Source organism: Schistocerca nitens, chromosome 11 (assembly GCF_023898315.1).
Source record: "Schistocerca nitens isolate TAMUIC-IGC-003100 chromosome 11, iqSchNite1.1, whole genome shotgun sequence".
Lineage (NCBI taxonomy): Eukaryota > Metazoa > Arthropoda > Insecta > Orthoptera > Acrididae > Schistocerca > Schistocerca nitens.
This window is the reverse complement of record NC_064624.1, coordinates 137,542,501-137,558,088: the sequence shown is the minus strand read 5'-3', so window position 1 is coordinate 137,558,088 and position 15,588 is coordinate 137,542,501. Positions and strand designations below refer to the sequence as shown.

At 45.4% G+C, this 15,588-nt stretch overlaps 1 protein-coding gene across 1 annotated transcript in view; it reads right to left on the bottom strand.

Annotated features, from left to right (window-relative positions):
- The window catches only part of LOC126213241 (uncharacterized), a 131,879-nt gene extending 123,902 nt beyond the window's left edge, over positions 1 to 7,977 (bottom strand). The window contains exon 1 of the mRNA XM_049940901.1: positions 7,887 to 7,977. The gene's annotated coding sequence lies outside the window, so the exon portion shown is untranslated. The remainder of the gene's footprint in view (positions 1 to 7,886) is intronic.
- Between the last annotated feature and the right edge of the window lie 7,611 nt (positions 7,978 to 15,588).

Genomic DNA, 15,588 nt, shown 5'->3' with positions numbered 1-15,588 from the left:
TTGCATTCAGCGATTACAGAGCTGCGCTGTTGTATTGTAAGTTCAAATGTTCAAACGTGTGTGAGATCTTATGGGACTTAACTGCTAAGGTCATCAGTCCCTAAGCTTACACACTACTTAACCTAAATTATCCTAAGGACAAACACACACACACCCATGCCCGAGGGAGGACTCGAACCTGCGACGTGGGGAGCCGCACGAACCGTGACAAGGCGCGGCGTAATTATACGAGATGCATTCAAGTTCTAAGGCCTCCGATTTTTTTTCTCCGGACTGGAAAGAGATAGAAACATGCGCATTGTTTTAAAATGAGGCCGCGTTCATTGTCAATATGTCCCAGAGATGGCAGCACCGTACGGCAGATGGAATTTTACCGCCAGCGGCGAGAATGAGAACAGTTTTAAATACTTAAAATGGCGACGTTTTCTGAATTTGCGTGGTGTGAAACCAATTGAAATTCATCGACAGTTGAAGGAGACATGTGGTGATGGAGTTATGGATGTGTCGAAAGTGCGTTCGTGGGTGCGACAGTTTAATGAAGGCAGAACATCGTGTGACAACAAACCGAAACAACCTCGGGCTCGCACAAGCCGGTCTGACGACGTGATCGAGAAGGTGGAGAGAATTGTTTTCGGGGATTGCCAAATGAAGGTTGAACAGATCGCCTCCAGAGTTGGGATTTCTGTGGGTTCTGTGCACACAATCCTGCATGACGACCTGAAAATGCGAAAAGTGTCATCCAGGTGGGTGCCACGAATGCTGACGGACGACCAAATGGCTGTCCGTGTGGCACGTTGCCAAGCAATGTTGACGCGCAACGACAGCACGAATGGGACTTTTCTTTTCGTCGGTTGTGACAATGGATGAGACGTGGATGCCATTTTTCAATCCAGAAACAAAGCGCCAGTCAGCTCAATGGAAGGACACAGATTCACCGCCACCAAAAAAATTTCGGGTAACTGCCAGTGCTGAAAAAATGATGGTGTCCATGTTCTGGGACAGCGAGGGCGTAATCCTTACCCATTGCGTTCCAAAGGGCGCTACGGTAACAGGTGCATCCTACGAAAATGATTTGATGAACAAATTCCTTCCTGCACTGCAACAAAAACGTCCGGGAAGGGCTGCGCGTGTGCTGTTTCACCGAGACAACGCACCCGCACATCGAGCTAACGTTACGCAACAGTTTCCTCGTGATAACAACTTTGAAGTGATTCCTCGTGCTCCCTACTCACCTGACCTGGCTCCTAGTGACTTTTGGCTTTTTCCAACACTGAAATACACTCTCCGTGGCCGCACATTCACCAGCCGTGCTGCTATTGCCTCAGCGATTTTCCAGTGGTCAAAACAGACTCCTAAAGCAGCCTTCGCCGCTGCCATGGAATCGTGGCGTCAGCGTTGTGAAAAATGTGTACGTCGAGAAGTAACGCCAGTTTCATCGATTTCGGGTGAGTAGTTAATTAGAAAAAAAACCGGAGCCCTTAGAACTTGAATGCACCTCATAAAGCAAGCAGGAATAAGGTTATGGAGAAGGACAGTTTGTTAGTGACTTAGTTACACGTTCCACACATCATCTCAACAATTCTTTTCTCGATATGGAGGTTCGAGTCGTCCCTTGGGCATGGATGTGTATGTTGTCCTTAGTGTAAGTTAGTTTAAGTTGGATTCAGCAGTGTGTAGGCTTAGGGACCGATGACCACAGCAGGTTAGTCCCATAGGAACTTACCACAAATTTACAATTTTCTCGATATGGAACGAGCCAGTTTACAGAATCTCTACACTTATTTTTTTTTTCTCAATGAACTTTATGCCTATATCACTAGCGTCGATTTGCAGTATTGTTTTGGAACATATGCTGTATTCGAACATTATGAAGTACCTCGAAGAAAACGATTTATTGCCGGCGGGTGTGGCCGTGCGGTTCTAGGCGCTACAGTCTGGAACCGGGCGACCGCTACGGTCGCAGGTTCGAATCCTGCCTCGGCCATGGATGTGTGTGATGTCCTTAGGTTAGTTAGGTTTAATTAGTTCTAAGTTCTAGGCGACTGATGACCTCAGAAGTTAAGTCACATAGTGCTCAGAGCCATTTAAACCATTTGTAAAACTATTTATTGATACATAGCACGGATTTAGAAAATATCGTTCTTGTGAAACACAACTAGCTCTTTATGCTCACGAAGTAATAAGTGCTGTCGACAGGGGATGTCAAATTGATTCTATATTTTTAGAGTTCCAGAAGGCTTTCGACACCGTTCCTCACAAGCGTCTTCTAACCAAACTGCGTGCCTATGGAGTACGTCCTCAGTTGTGCGCCTGGATTCGTGGTTTCCTTTCAGAGGTCACAGTTCGCAGTAATAGACGAAAAGTCATCGAATAAAACAGAAGTAATACCCGGCGTTCCCCAAGGAAGTTCCAGATCTATATTAACGACATAGGAGGCAATCTTAGTAGCCCTCTTAGATTGTTTGTAGATGATTCTGTCATGTACCGTCTTGTAAAGTCATCAGATGACCAAAACGAATTGCAAAATGATTTAGATTCGATATCTATATGGGGCGAAAAGTGGCAATTGACCCTGAATAAAGTGTGAAATTCACAGGAGTACTAAAAGAAAATGTTCAAATGTGTGTGTGAAATCTTATGGGACTTAACTGCTAAGGTCGTCAGACCCTAAGCCTACACACTACTTAACCTAAATTATCCTAAGGACAAACACAAACACGCATGCCCGAAGGAGGACTCGAACCTCCGCCGGGACCAGCCGCACAGTCCATGACTGCAGCGGCCGAGACCGCTCGGCTAATCCCGCGCGGCGTATCGTAAGTACGATGAGATTTGTGTCCTACGAGAACCCACTTGATTTTACGCAGAACGAAGAACAGGGGCTTGCCTTGTTTGCTTTAGAGGAAGTAAAGGTAAAAAAAGCCAAGGGAGAGCTGTGGCCAAAGAAGTGCCTAATCCTCTGTTACATAGGGATCCAGGAGCCGATGATTTTCGTAATTGTCTAAAACTGGATGAATCGTGCGTTTCGAAGCTGTTGAACATCATCAGACCATTCTAAACTAAAAACAATACAGTCCTGAGAGACGCTGAGACGCTGTAAGCTGCGAGAAGAGACTGTTAGCTACATTAGTTTATAGCCACTGGCAGAAATTAAGAGGGTCACCAATTCAGTGCTGTTCTACCCACACAATTACTATCTAAAATGATCCCTGAAACCTGCAAAGTGATTTGTAGTTGCCTGAGGAAACATATCACGATGAAGCAAAATAAATAGAACAAAGGACATTCAAGTAAACTTCGTTAATTTATTCGTATATGTAGCATCAAAGATGCCTCCGTAATTTTAAGGAACACATTTCATATTAGAAGTAGAAAGACAGAAAATGATATTGGTGAACATCATCTAATAAATACGACAACAGCAACATAGGAAATAAAGCATTTGGCAACTATCAGAACTGTGAAAAATGGTTCAAATGGCTCTGAGCACTATGGGACTTAACATCTATGGTCATCAGTCCCCTAGAACTTAGGACTACTTAAACCTAACTAACCTAAGGACATCACACAACACCCAGCCATCACGAGGCAGAGAAAATCCCTGACCCCGCCGGGAATCGAACCCGGGAACCCGGGCGTGGGAAACGAGAACGCTACCGCACGACCACGAGCTGCGGGCCCCGAAGTGTGAAAAAAAGTCCAACACTTTGCTCTTTATAGGGGAAGATGTGATATGTTTCTTTTAAAAAAAGCAACAAGTAAGTGTATTTTATACGTAAGTGTCCACTGACATTCTGTATTTCGGTTTTTTGGTTTTACTTCCAATATGTACCGCAAACGTAATTTAACATCTAATTTGTCTGTATTTCGGTTTTTAGATTCCATTTCTGACAAACAGCGGAAATAAAACCTAAACTCCGAGATGTAGATGCTCGACGGAGATTTATTCACAAGACATGTATCTTTTGCTGTCTCAGTGTGCGCCATGAAACCATTATGAATTCGTTGAAAAATGAAGCTTGTGCTTCATTTCTTGCATCTCTGTTGCTATACTCCTTGCACGACAAGTCCCACAAAGATGTTCAATCTTTAAATATCTTTAAATTTCCCCGAAAACCTGTCATTAAAGTTTCGTCCGCCTGGCACTCTGTCATGCATATTACACTGAAGCGCCAAAGAAACTGATATAGGCACGCGTATTCAAATACATAGGTATGTAAACAGGCAGAATACGGCGCTGCGGTAGGTAACGCCTATAAAAGAAGTGTTTGGCGTAGTTGCTGCATCGGTTACTGCTGCTACAATGACAGGTTATCAAGATTTAAGTGAGTCTGAACGTGTTGTTACAGTCGGCGCACGAGCGATACGACACAGCATCTCCGAGATAGCGATGAAGTGGGGATTTTCCTGTACGAACATTTCACGAGTGTACCGTGAATATCAGGAATCTGGTAAAACATCGAATCTCCCACATCTCTGCGTCCGGAGAAAGATCGTGCAAGAATGGGACCAACGACGACTGAAAGAGAATCGTTCAACGTGACAGAAGTGCAAACCTTACGCAAAATGCTCCAGATTTCAATGCTGGGCCACCAATAAGTTTCACGCATGCGAATCATTCAACGAACAATCATCAATATGGGCTTTCGGAGCTGAAGGCCCGCTCGTGTCCCCGTGATGAACGCACGATACAGAGCTTTGCGCCTCGCCTGGGCCCGTCAACACCAACATTGGAGTGTTGATGACTGGAAACAAAATGGTTCAAATGCCTCTGAGTACTGCCAGGAAAGTCGCAATCTCCACAGCCTTCGCACCAGAATGCAAATGATGGGGGGCTAACTTCCAAACACAGGCGTTCAAACTTTCATTTGAATTTTGCGTGTTTCCTCCCAAGCACCAGTACAATAATTCGTCCTCCAAAAGAAAAAAAAAAACTGGTGCATGAAAAAGGCCTATTTCAGTTCCGTATTCGGAAAAACCGTTTCAGGGGTGGATTCTAAACACTTTTATGGATCAAAAAATGCAATTAAAAAAATCGATTTTTTGAACCAAAAGATATTTGTTGTTGTTGTTGTGGTCTTCAGTCCAGAGACTGGTTTGATGCAACTCTCCATGCTACTCTATCCTGTGCAAGGTTCTTCATCTGCCAGTACCCACTGCAGCCTACATCCTTCTGAATCTGCTTAGTGTATTCATCTCTTGGTCTCCCCCTACGATTTTTACCCTCCACGCTGCCCTCCAATACTAAATTGGTGATCCCTTGATGCCACAGAATATGTCCTACCAACCGGTCCCTTCTTCTAGTCAAGTTGTGCCACAAACTCCTCCCCAATTCTATTCAATACCTCCTCATTAGTTATGTGATCTACCCATCCAATCTTCAGCATTCTTCTGTAGTACCACATTTCGAAAGCCTCTATTCTCTTCCTGTCTAAACTATTTATCGTCCATGTTTCACTTCCATACATGGCTACACTCCATACAAATACTTTCAGAAACGACTTCCTGACTCTTAAATCTATAGTCGGTGTTAACAAATTTCTCTTCTTCAGAAACGCTTTCCTTGCCTATGCCAGTCTACGTTTTAGATTCTGAAGTCATCAGTCCCCTAGAAGTTAGAATTACTTAAACCTAACTAACCTAAGGACATCACACACATTCATGCCCGAGGCAGGAATCGAACCTGTGACCGTAGCGGTCGCGCGGTTCCAGACTGTACCGCCTAGAACCGCTCGGCCATTCCGGCCGGCGACTGGAAATATGTTGCCTGGTCGGACGAGTCTCAGTTCAAATTCTATCGAATGGATGGACGTGAACTGGTATGGGGAGAACCTCATGAGTCCATGAAACCTGTATCTCAGTAGGGGACTGTTCGAGCTGGTGGAGGCTCTGTAATGGTGTTGGGCGGGTGCAGCTGGAGTGATGTGGGACCCCTGATGCGTCTAGATACGGCTCTGACAGGTGACACGTACAGAAGGATCCTGTCTGATCATCTGCCTTCATTCATGTCTATTGCGCATTCCTGCGCACTTGCGAAATTCCACCAGGACAATGCGACACCCGACACGTCCAGAATTTGCTAGAGAGTGTCACCAGGAACACTCTCCTGAGTTTAAACACTTCCGCTGGCAACCAGTCTTCCCAGAATGAGATTTTCACTCTGCAGCGGAGTGTGCGCTGATATGAAACTTCCTGGCAGATTAAAACTGTGTGCAGGCCGAGACTCGAAATCGAGATCTTTGCCTTACGTGGGCAAGTGCTCTACCAACTGAGCTACCCAAGGACGACTCACGCCCCGTTCTCACAGCCTCACTTCTGCCAGTATCTCGTCGCCTACCTTCCAAACTTTACAGAAGCTCTCCTGCGAACCCTGCAGAACTAGCACTCCTGAAAGAAAGGTAGAGCACTTGCCCACGAAAGGCAAAGGTCCCGAGTTCGAGTCTCGGTCCGGCACACAGTTTTAATCTGCCAGGAAGTTCCAACCTTCCCAGACATGAACATGGATATCTGGGATGCCTTGCAACTTGCTGTCAGAAGAGATCTCCACCCCCTCCTAGTTGCATGGGTTTATGGACAGACCTACAGGACTTATGGTTTCAGTTCCCTCCAAGACTACCTCAGACATTAGTCGAGTCCATGTTACGTCGTGTTTTGCGGCTCTTCTGCGTACTCGGAGCGGGGGGGGGGGGGGGGGAGGGCGTCTCTGCATGATATATTAGGCATGTGTACCAGTTTCTTTGGCTCTTCAGTGTAGAATAGCATTTAATTCAGTATACAGTGACAAAAGTACAACTCCTATTAGGCGTTTGGCACCACAGCGCTTCAAACAGTTTGTCGGGTGGTGTTTTGGCGGGGGGGGGGGGGGGGGGGGAGGCGGAGGCCCGCTATGGTGTGGTTCTCTCCGACCGACATACCGACAAGAAAAGTTGGTCGGTCGGTTGGCAAAGCCTCGCTGGATTAGCCGAGCGGTCTTAGGCGCTGCAGTCATGGACGGTGCGGCTGGTCCCGGCGGAGGTTCGAGTCCTCCCTCGGGCATGGGTGTGTGTTTCCAGAATGAGATTTTCACTATGCAGCGGAGTGTGCGCTGATATCAAACTTCCTGGCAGATTAAAACTGTGTGCCGGACCGAGACTCGAACTCGGGACCTTTGCCTTTCGTGGGCAAGTGCTCTACCAACTGAGCTACCGAAGAACGACTCACGCCCGGTCCTCACAGCTTTACTTCTGCCAGTACCTCGTCTCCTACCTTCTCATTCTGGAAACATTGCCCAGGCTGTGGCTAAGCCATGTCTCCGCAATATCCTTTCTTTCAGGAGTGCTAGTTCTGCAAGATTCGCAGGAGAGCTCAGCTGTGAGGACGAGGCGTGAGTCGTCCTTGGGTAGCTCAGTTGGCAGAGCACTTTCCCGCGAAAGGCAAAGGTCCCGAGTTCGAGTCTCGTTCCGGCACACAGTTTTAATCTGCCAGGAAGTTTCATGGGTGTGTGTGTTTGTCCTTACGATAATTTAGGTTAAGTAGTGTGTAAGCTTAGGGACTGATGACCTTAGCAGTTAAGTCCCATAAGATTTCACACACATTTGAACATTTTTTCCGGTTGGCAAAAGCCCCTACAAAAATGGTTCATACGGCTCTGAGCACTATGGGACTACTGATGTCATCAGTCCCCTAGACTTTGAACTACTTAAACCTAACTAACCTAAGGATATCACACACATCTATGCCCGAGGCAGGATTCAAACCTGCGACTGAAGCAGCCAGACGCTCCCGGACTGAAGCGCCTAGAACCGTTCGGCCACACCGGCCGGCACAAGTCCCTACACACACCGAATTTGTCTGGCGGTTGGTGTGTGTGTTACAGGATCTGGCTCAACTGCACAGACTGTACTCACCGCAGTCGAATGCGTGCCGGCCTTGAGAGACGCAAGCTGGCGGCGGTCGCCTCTCTCACGCGCAGCGTCCGACCTCTGATGGCGCCCTCTGGCTACTGATAGGCCAGGCAGCCACGCCGCCGCCGCCGTCCCACGTGATCGAGGCGCTGTGACGTAGGCCGCGTGACGTCAGCTGGCTCCTTATCGCTATACACTCGTATTAAGATGTCCCCGGCCGAGTAGGCTATCGGTATGTCAACGCTCGTCTCACGAACTACTGAAGAGATTTTGATGCAATTTTCGCTAGTACACGCCGGCTGGAGTGGCCGTGCGGTTCTAGGCGCTGCAGTCTGGAGCCGAGCGCCCGCTACTGTCGCAGGTTCGAATCCTGTCTCGGGCTTGGATGTGTGTTATGTCCTTATGTTAGTTAGATTTAATTAGTTCTAAGTTCTAGGCGACTGATGACCTCAGAAGTTAAGTCCCATAGTGTTCAGAGCCATTTGAACCATTTTTTTCACTAGTACACACACCAACAAAACCTTTGCATCACCCCGATATGTCGTCCTCGTGTGTTCAGGCCCGTATAAATGCCGAGCGGAGGGCGGCGGGGGGGGGGGGGGGGGGCGTAGGACAAGTCGGGGCATTTGCCCGGGTGGCAATTTCAGGGGTTGCCAAATTCATATTTTTGAAGAAAACATACTTTCTTTCACAAAGCGCCTAGTGTCCACTGCAAATTTGTCGATTCATTATTCTTTGTTGTAGTCGTTGTTGTTGTGGTCTTCAGTCCTGAGACTGGTTGATGCAGTTCTCCACGCTACTCTATCCTCTGCAATCTCCCAGTACCTACTGCAACCTACATACTTCTGAATCTTCTTGGTATATTCCTCTCTTGGTCCTCCTCTACGATTTTTACCCTCCACGCTGCCCTCCAATACTAAATTGGTGATCCCTTGACGCTTTAGAAAATGTCCTACCAACCGATCCCTTCTTCTAGTCATGTTGTCCCACAAATTCCTCCCCAATTCTATTCAATACCTCCTCCTTAGTTATGTGATCTACCCATCTAATCTTCGGCATTCTTCTGTAGCACCACATTTCGAAAGCTTCTATTCTCTTTTTGTTCAAACTATTTATCGTCCATGTTTCACTTCCATACATGGCTACACTCCAAACAAATACTTTCAGAAACGACTTCCTGACATTTAAAACTATACTCGACGTTAACAAATTTCTCTTCTTCAGAAACGCTTTCCTTCCCATTGCCAGTCTACATTTTATATCCTCTCTGCTTCGACCATCATCAGTTATTTTGCTCCCCAAATAGCAAAACTCCTTTACTACTTTAAGTGTCTCATTTCCTAATCTAATTCCCTCAACATCGCCCGACTTAATTCGACTACATTCCATTATTTTCGCGTTGCTTTTCTTGATGATCATCTTATATCCTCGTTTGAAGACACTGTCCATCCCGTTCAGCTGTTCTTCCAGGTTCTTTGCTGTCTCTGACAGAATTACAATGTCATCGGCGAACCTCAAAGTTTTTATTTCTTCTCCATGGATTTTAATACCTACTCCGAATTTTTCTTTTGTTTCCTGTGCTGACTTGCACTCAGTTTTTATTCAATGGTCAGCACTACGAACCGAGTGATGGATTTTACAGTGGGAAGCCCGTTGTCGCCTATGGTGGCCAATTTGTTTATGGAGGACTTTGAGGAACGTGCATTGGAGTCAGCGACCTTGAATCCTGCGTGTTTTTTCAGATATGTAGACGATATTTCTGTTGTTTGGCCTCATGGTAGTGAGAATTTAAACCGGTTTTTGGAACACCTTAATTCAATACACCCGAATATTCAGTTCACTATGGAGGTGGTAAAGAATGAACGCCTTCCCTTCCTTGATGTGTTGGTCAGAAGGAAGTCTGATGGTACGTTGGGACATTCTGTTTATCGGAAGCCGACTCCCACTGACTTGTATCTGTGAGCTGATAGTTGCCACCATCCAGCTCAGTGTGAAGGAGTACTTTGTACCTTGGTTCACAGGGCGCTCGTTATCTCAGACCCTGAAGGTTTGGCAGCTGAGCTGTCACATCTCGAAGTCACCTTTCGTCAGAATGGTTATAGTGAGAGGCAGATCAAACGTGCGTTGCGCTATCAGCCCTCTGTGCAACGGGTGAGTGACGATAGCAACGAAGTGGCACCTAAGTCTACGGCCTTTTTGGCTTACGCAGGAAGCATTTCCAGCAGGATTGGCCGTATGATGTGAATTGTGTTTTTCGACCACCTTCTAAGATTAAGGCCCTGTTGGCGTCCGTAAAAGATGATCTTGGTTTACGTCTATCGTACTCCTTGCAGCTGTGGCATGTCATATGTTGGTAGACGATCAGGACCGTGGAAGACCGGTGTATTGAACATAAGCGTCACACACGCTTACAACAGCTGAGAAAATCCGCTATTGTAGAACATTGCCTTGACACCGGTCATCTTATGGAATACAACAACACGGAGATTCTGGTTTGCACGTCCAGCTATTGGGATAGTGTTATTAACGAAGCTGTTGAAATCAGACTATCAAGCAACCTTATAAACAGAGATGGTGGATTTTGTTTAAATGCTGCTTGGAATCCGGCTCTGTCTCTCATCAAAAAAAAAAACAGAGGGACAGAATTAGTGCTACCTCACCTGTTGATTAATAGTAACTATCGATATTTCTGATGTTGGTTATCTTTGGTTGTGTTGACACTTGTTCTGTCTGTGGTGTCTTCCTTGTTTCTCCTCTGTGAACCGAGGTATTAAATTTGCTTGCACATTTTTTCTTCCTTGCATTTGTGCCTTGAGAATGGCAGGGTGTGCTCCTGTCGAAATATCGGCGGTGGTCGACGACGTCACCCAGCAGCAAACATGTAAGTTATCTGAACACGTAAAATGGTGTTAGGACTAACTCCTGGATTCAATATAAAACAAGCACTGATGGCAAGGCGAACAATGGGTGCTTGAGACAACTAAAAAGGCCAGAATAGCAAAGAGGAGCAAGAAAAGGAAGAGAGAAGATGAGGAACACACAAACCAAGAACATTAAGCAACTGGAGGGTTTTAAGAACAACAGTGGTGAGTAACAGATGAAATGTATCTTTCAACTGAATTTCCCAAGAATCAAATTTTCTGACATGTTTATTTTATACAAAAAAAACTATTTGAGCTAGAGGTCTGAATTTTTTTGTTATTTTTAGGCTACCATTTGGGGAAAAGTACACTACATACATCAGCTTACTATCACCAGGAAGAAAAATATACCCTTATTAATTATAAAAAAAATTGCCTTAATTTTGATTGTCTAATTTATATATTTATAGTATGAAAACTATTGATTGAAATCTTTTGATTGTAGTCTAACAATGTCATAAATGTGTGCACAAAGTTTTAAGCATCTAAGAAAAGTAGTTAATAAGTCTATAGACTTCAAACATAGACTGGCAGGAAAAATTTTAAATTACTGACCGACATAAATGTTTATATAATCAAGTTTATATCAAAGCTATCCTGATTATTCTTATACCGAAATCTTCATCCTTAAAACACTTTCATTGTCCTGAAATTTCTTTGCATTCAGAGTTCACATTATGCAGTTAGACGCTCATAAACTTAATGAAAATTGTTCCTGTTTCTCCAGCTGTTTTCTGGCAAGTTACCTTAAGAGCGACGTGCTCAGTCCTGTCTGCAAGGAATTTTCACTCTGCAGCAGTGTGTGCACTAATATGAAACTTCCTGGCAGATTAAAACTGTGTGCCGGACCGAGACTCGAACCCGGGACCTTCGCAATTGCTCTACCGTCTAAGCTACCCAAGCACGACTCACACCCCTTCCTCACAGCTTTACTTCCGCCAGTGCCTCGTCTCCTGCCTTCCAAACTTTACAGAAGCTCTCCTGCGAGCACTTGCCAGTGAAAGGCAAAGGTCCCGAGTTGAGTCTCGGTCCTGTAAACAGTTTTAATCTGCCAGGAAGTTTCAAGTCTTGAGTTATCGATAAGCTCACCTTTTTTTTCAGTAAACGGAAGTGCAGGATTGTGTGTGAAATGCGTTTCTGAAATCAAGTAACACGGCGTAAATATGAACGCCGTTCTCTACAGCGCTTTGGATCTCATGGAGGAACAGAGCAGGCTGAGTTTCGGAAAACCATTGTTTGCGGAATTTCTAGAGGAGATTTTCGTTTTTCAAAAACGTTGTGATCCTTGAGCATAAAATGTGTCACACAATTATACAACAGACAGACGTTTAACCATACATGTCAGTAATCATGTGCATCTGTCCTACGACCCTTCCTGGGAATGGGAATGACCTGTGCTTTTTTCTAGCGATCAGCTGTCTACGACAAACATCTGCTAGAGGGGGAGAGAGTTCTTTCGCATAATATTTGTACAGTCTTACAGGTATCTCACCTGGTCCAGGTGCCTTTGCACTACTAAGCACTGATAGAGGGGCGCAGTGTTCAGCACACTGGTTCAAAATGGCTCTGAGCACTGTGGGACTTAACATCTGAGGTCATCAGTCGCCTAGAACTTAGAACTAATTAAACCTAACTAACCTAAGGACATCACACACATCCATGCCCGAGGCAGGATTCGAACCTGCGACCGTAGCGGTCGCTCGGTTCCAGACTGTAGCGCCTAGAACCGCACGGCCGGCCGGCTTAGCACACTGGACTTGCATTCAGGAGCACGATGGTTCAAACCCGCCATCTTGATTTAGGTTTTCCGTGATTTCCCTAAATCCATTAAGGCAAATGCCGGGATAGTTCCTTTGAAAGGGCACAGCCGATTTCCTTCGCTATCCTTCCGTACTCCGATGAGACCAATGACGTCACTGTTTGTTCCCTTCCTTCCCCCTTCCCCCCCCCCCCCTCCCCACAAGATCAACTCCATCAGTCACTCCACTACTAAGCGATTGTAGGTGCTTTTTCATTCTGCGATCGGTTTGCTCAGCATTTCGACATTTCGACGTTCGTACGATGATTGAGAGGAGGGACCGCGTTACGATTTTCCGTGGTGGAGCAATATCGGAAGACCGAGCTCAGTATTTCGGCCTTCTCTCTGTTATCTTCCGTTGCGGTGCGAGTATGGACTCTGCCTGAAGAATAGAGGACTTCAAACCGTTTACTGATTTTACGTAAGACGAAACCTATTAGGGCTTTCGCGCAGATTGGTTGACAAAATTTCCTTTCACAGTCATTGAACGATTCTCGCATTGCTCAGTTTCACTCGATTCAGCTTTTCTTTGTCAAAGAGACTCGTTTTGAAGCGGTCTACATTGCACGTTTACACTTAGCATAAACTGCACTTTCAGAAATGCTAGTGTCATTCTCTATTTTAACGCTGAGGTGACAAAAGACGTGGGACACCACATAATACCTTGTCGCGCCTCCTTTCGCCCGCCGCATTCCAGCACCTCGATGTGACGCGTACTCAACAAGTCATCCGATGCAGCTACAGAACCGAGCGAGGTGGCGCAGTGGTTAGACACTGGACTCGCATTCGGGAGGACGACGGTTCAATCCCGCGTCCGGCCATCCTGATTCAGGTTTTCCGTGATTTCCCTAAGTCACTTCAGGCAAATGCCGGGATGGTTCCTCTGAAAGGGCACGGCCGACTTCCTTCCCCATCCTTCCCTAATCCGATGAGACCAATGACCACGCTGTCTGGTCTCCTTCCCCAAAAACAACCAACCAATCAGCAGCTACAGAAATACTGTACCATTTTGCGTCCTTCAGACGATCGTAACTGCGAAAGACCGCTGCAGGATTTTGCACACGAGCTGACATCTCGATCATGTCCCCTAATGTTGGATGGGATTCATGTCGTGCGATATGGGTGGCGAAAGACTGGGTGTACATGAAGTCAGGGAACACTTTCAATTACTCACTGCACAAGAACCAAACATTGTACAGATGTCATATATATGTCATTTTGAAAAGAAATCCTGAAAGTTTCTTTTTTTTTCATGTATTCCGCCACAGCGTAGTTTGGTAATTTGCCGATAGTCTGCGCAAGTCGCAAACATAGAGAGTTCAGGTGCGGAGCGAGCTTCCTGTGTGATGAAGTTCGACAAAAACAAGTGAGCTACAGCTGTACAGCGGATATTTGGAACCGAGTACGATAAGAAGCCACCAATAAGGAAGGCCATTTACCACTGTCACAACAAATTCGTTATGACGAGTGGCTTGTGCCTGACAAAGAGAAGTGGACGTCCAAGTGCGTGTGTAGTGAATGTGGAGTGCAGACAAGAGACATTCGTAAGGAGTCCAAAGAAAGCGGTGCGTCGTCCATCCCGTGAACTCGAAATGTCTCCAATGACAGTGGGGAAAGTCGTGCGACAGAAGCTGTTTATGTTGTTGTGTTGTGGTCTTCAGTCGGTATGATGCAGCTCTCCATGCTACTCTATCCTGTGCAAGCTTCTTCATCTCCCAGTACCTACTGCAACCTACATCCTTCTGAATCTGCTTAGTGTATTCATCTCCTGGTCTCCTTCTTCGATTTTTACCCTCCACACTGCCCTCCAACGCTAAATTTGTGATCCCTTGATGCCTCAGAACATGTCCTACCAACCGATGCCTTCTTCTAGTCAAGTTGTACCACAAACTCCTCTTTTCCCCAATTCTATTCAATACCTCCTCATTAGTTATGTGATCCACCCATCTAAACTACAGCATTCTTCTGTAGCAGCACATTTCGAAAGCTTCTATTCCATTCTTGTCCAAACTATTTATCGTCCACGTTTCACTTCCATACATGGCTACACTCCATACAAATACTTTCAGAAACGACTTCCTGACATTTAAAACTATACTCGACGTTAACAAATTTCTCTTCTTCAGAAACGCTTTCCTTGCCATTGCCAGTCTACATTTTATATCCTCTCTACTTCGATCATCATCAGTTATTTTGTTCCCCAAATAGCAAAATTCCTTTACTACTTTAAGTGTCTCATTTCCTAATCTGATTCCCTCAGTATCATCCGACTTAAGTCGACTACATTCCATGATCCTCCTTTTGCTTTTGTTGATGTTCATCTTATATCCTCCTTTCAAGACACTGTCCATTCCGTTCAACTGCTCTTCCAGGTCCTTTGCTGTCTCTGACAGAATTACAATATCATTCGAGAACCTCAAAGTTTTTATTTCTTCTCCATGGATTTTAATACCTACTCCGAATTTGTCTTTTGTTTCCTTTACTGCTCGTTCAATATACAGATTGAGTAACATCGGGGAGAGGCTACAACCCTGTCTCACTCCTTTCCCAACCACTGTTTCCCTTTCATGTCCCTCGACTCTTATAACTGCCATGTGGTTTCTGTACAAATTGTAAATAGCCTTTCTCTCCCTGTATTTTACCCCTGCCACCTTTAGAATTTGAAACAGAGTATTCCAGTCAGCATTGTCAAAAGCTTTCTCTAAGTCTACAAATGCTAGGAACATAGGTTTGCCTTTCCTTAATCTTTGTTCTAAGATAAGTCGCAACGTGAGTATTGCCTCACGTGTTCCAATATTTCTACGGAATCCAAACTGATCCTCCCTGAGGTCGGCTTCTACCGGTTTTTCCATTCGTCTGTAATGAATTCGTGTTAGTATTTTGCAGCTGTGACTTATTAAACTGATAGTTCGGTAATTTTCACATCTGTCAACACCTGCTTTCTTTGGGATTGGAATTAATATATTCTTCTTGAAGTCTGAGGGTA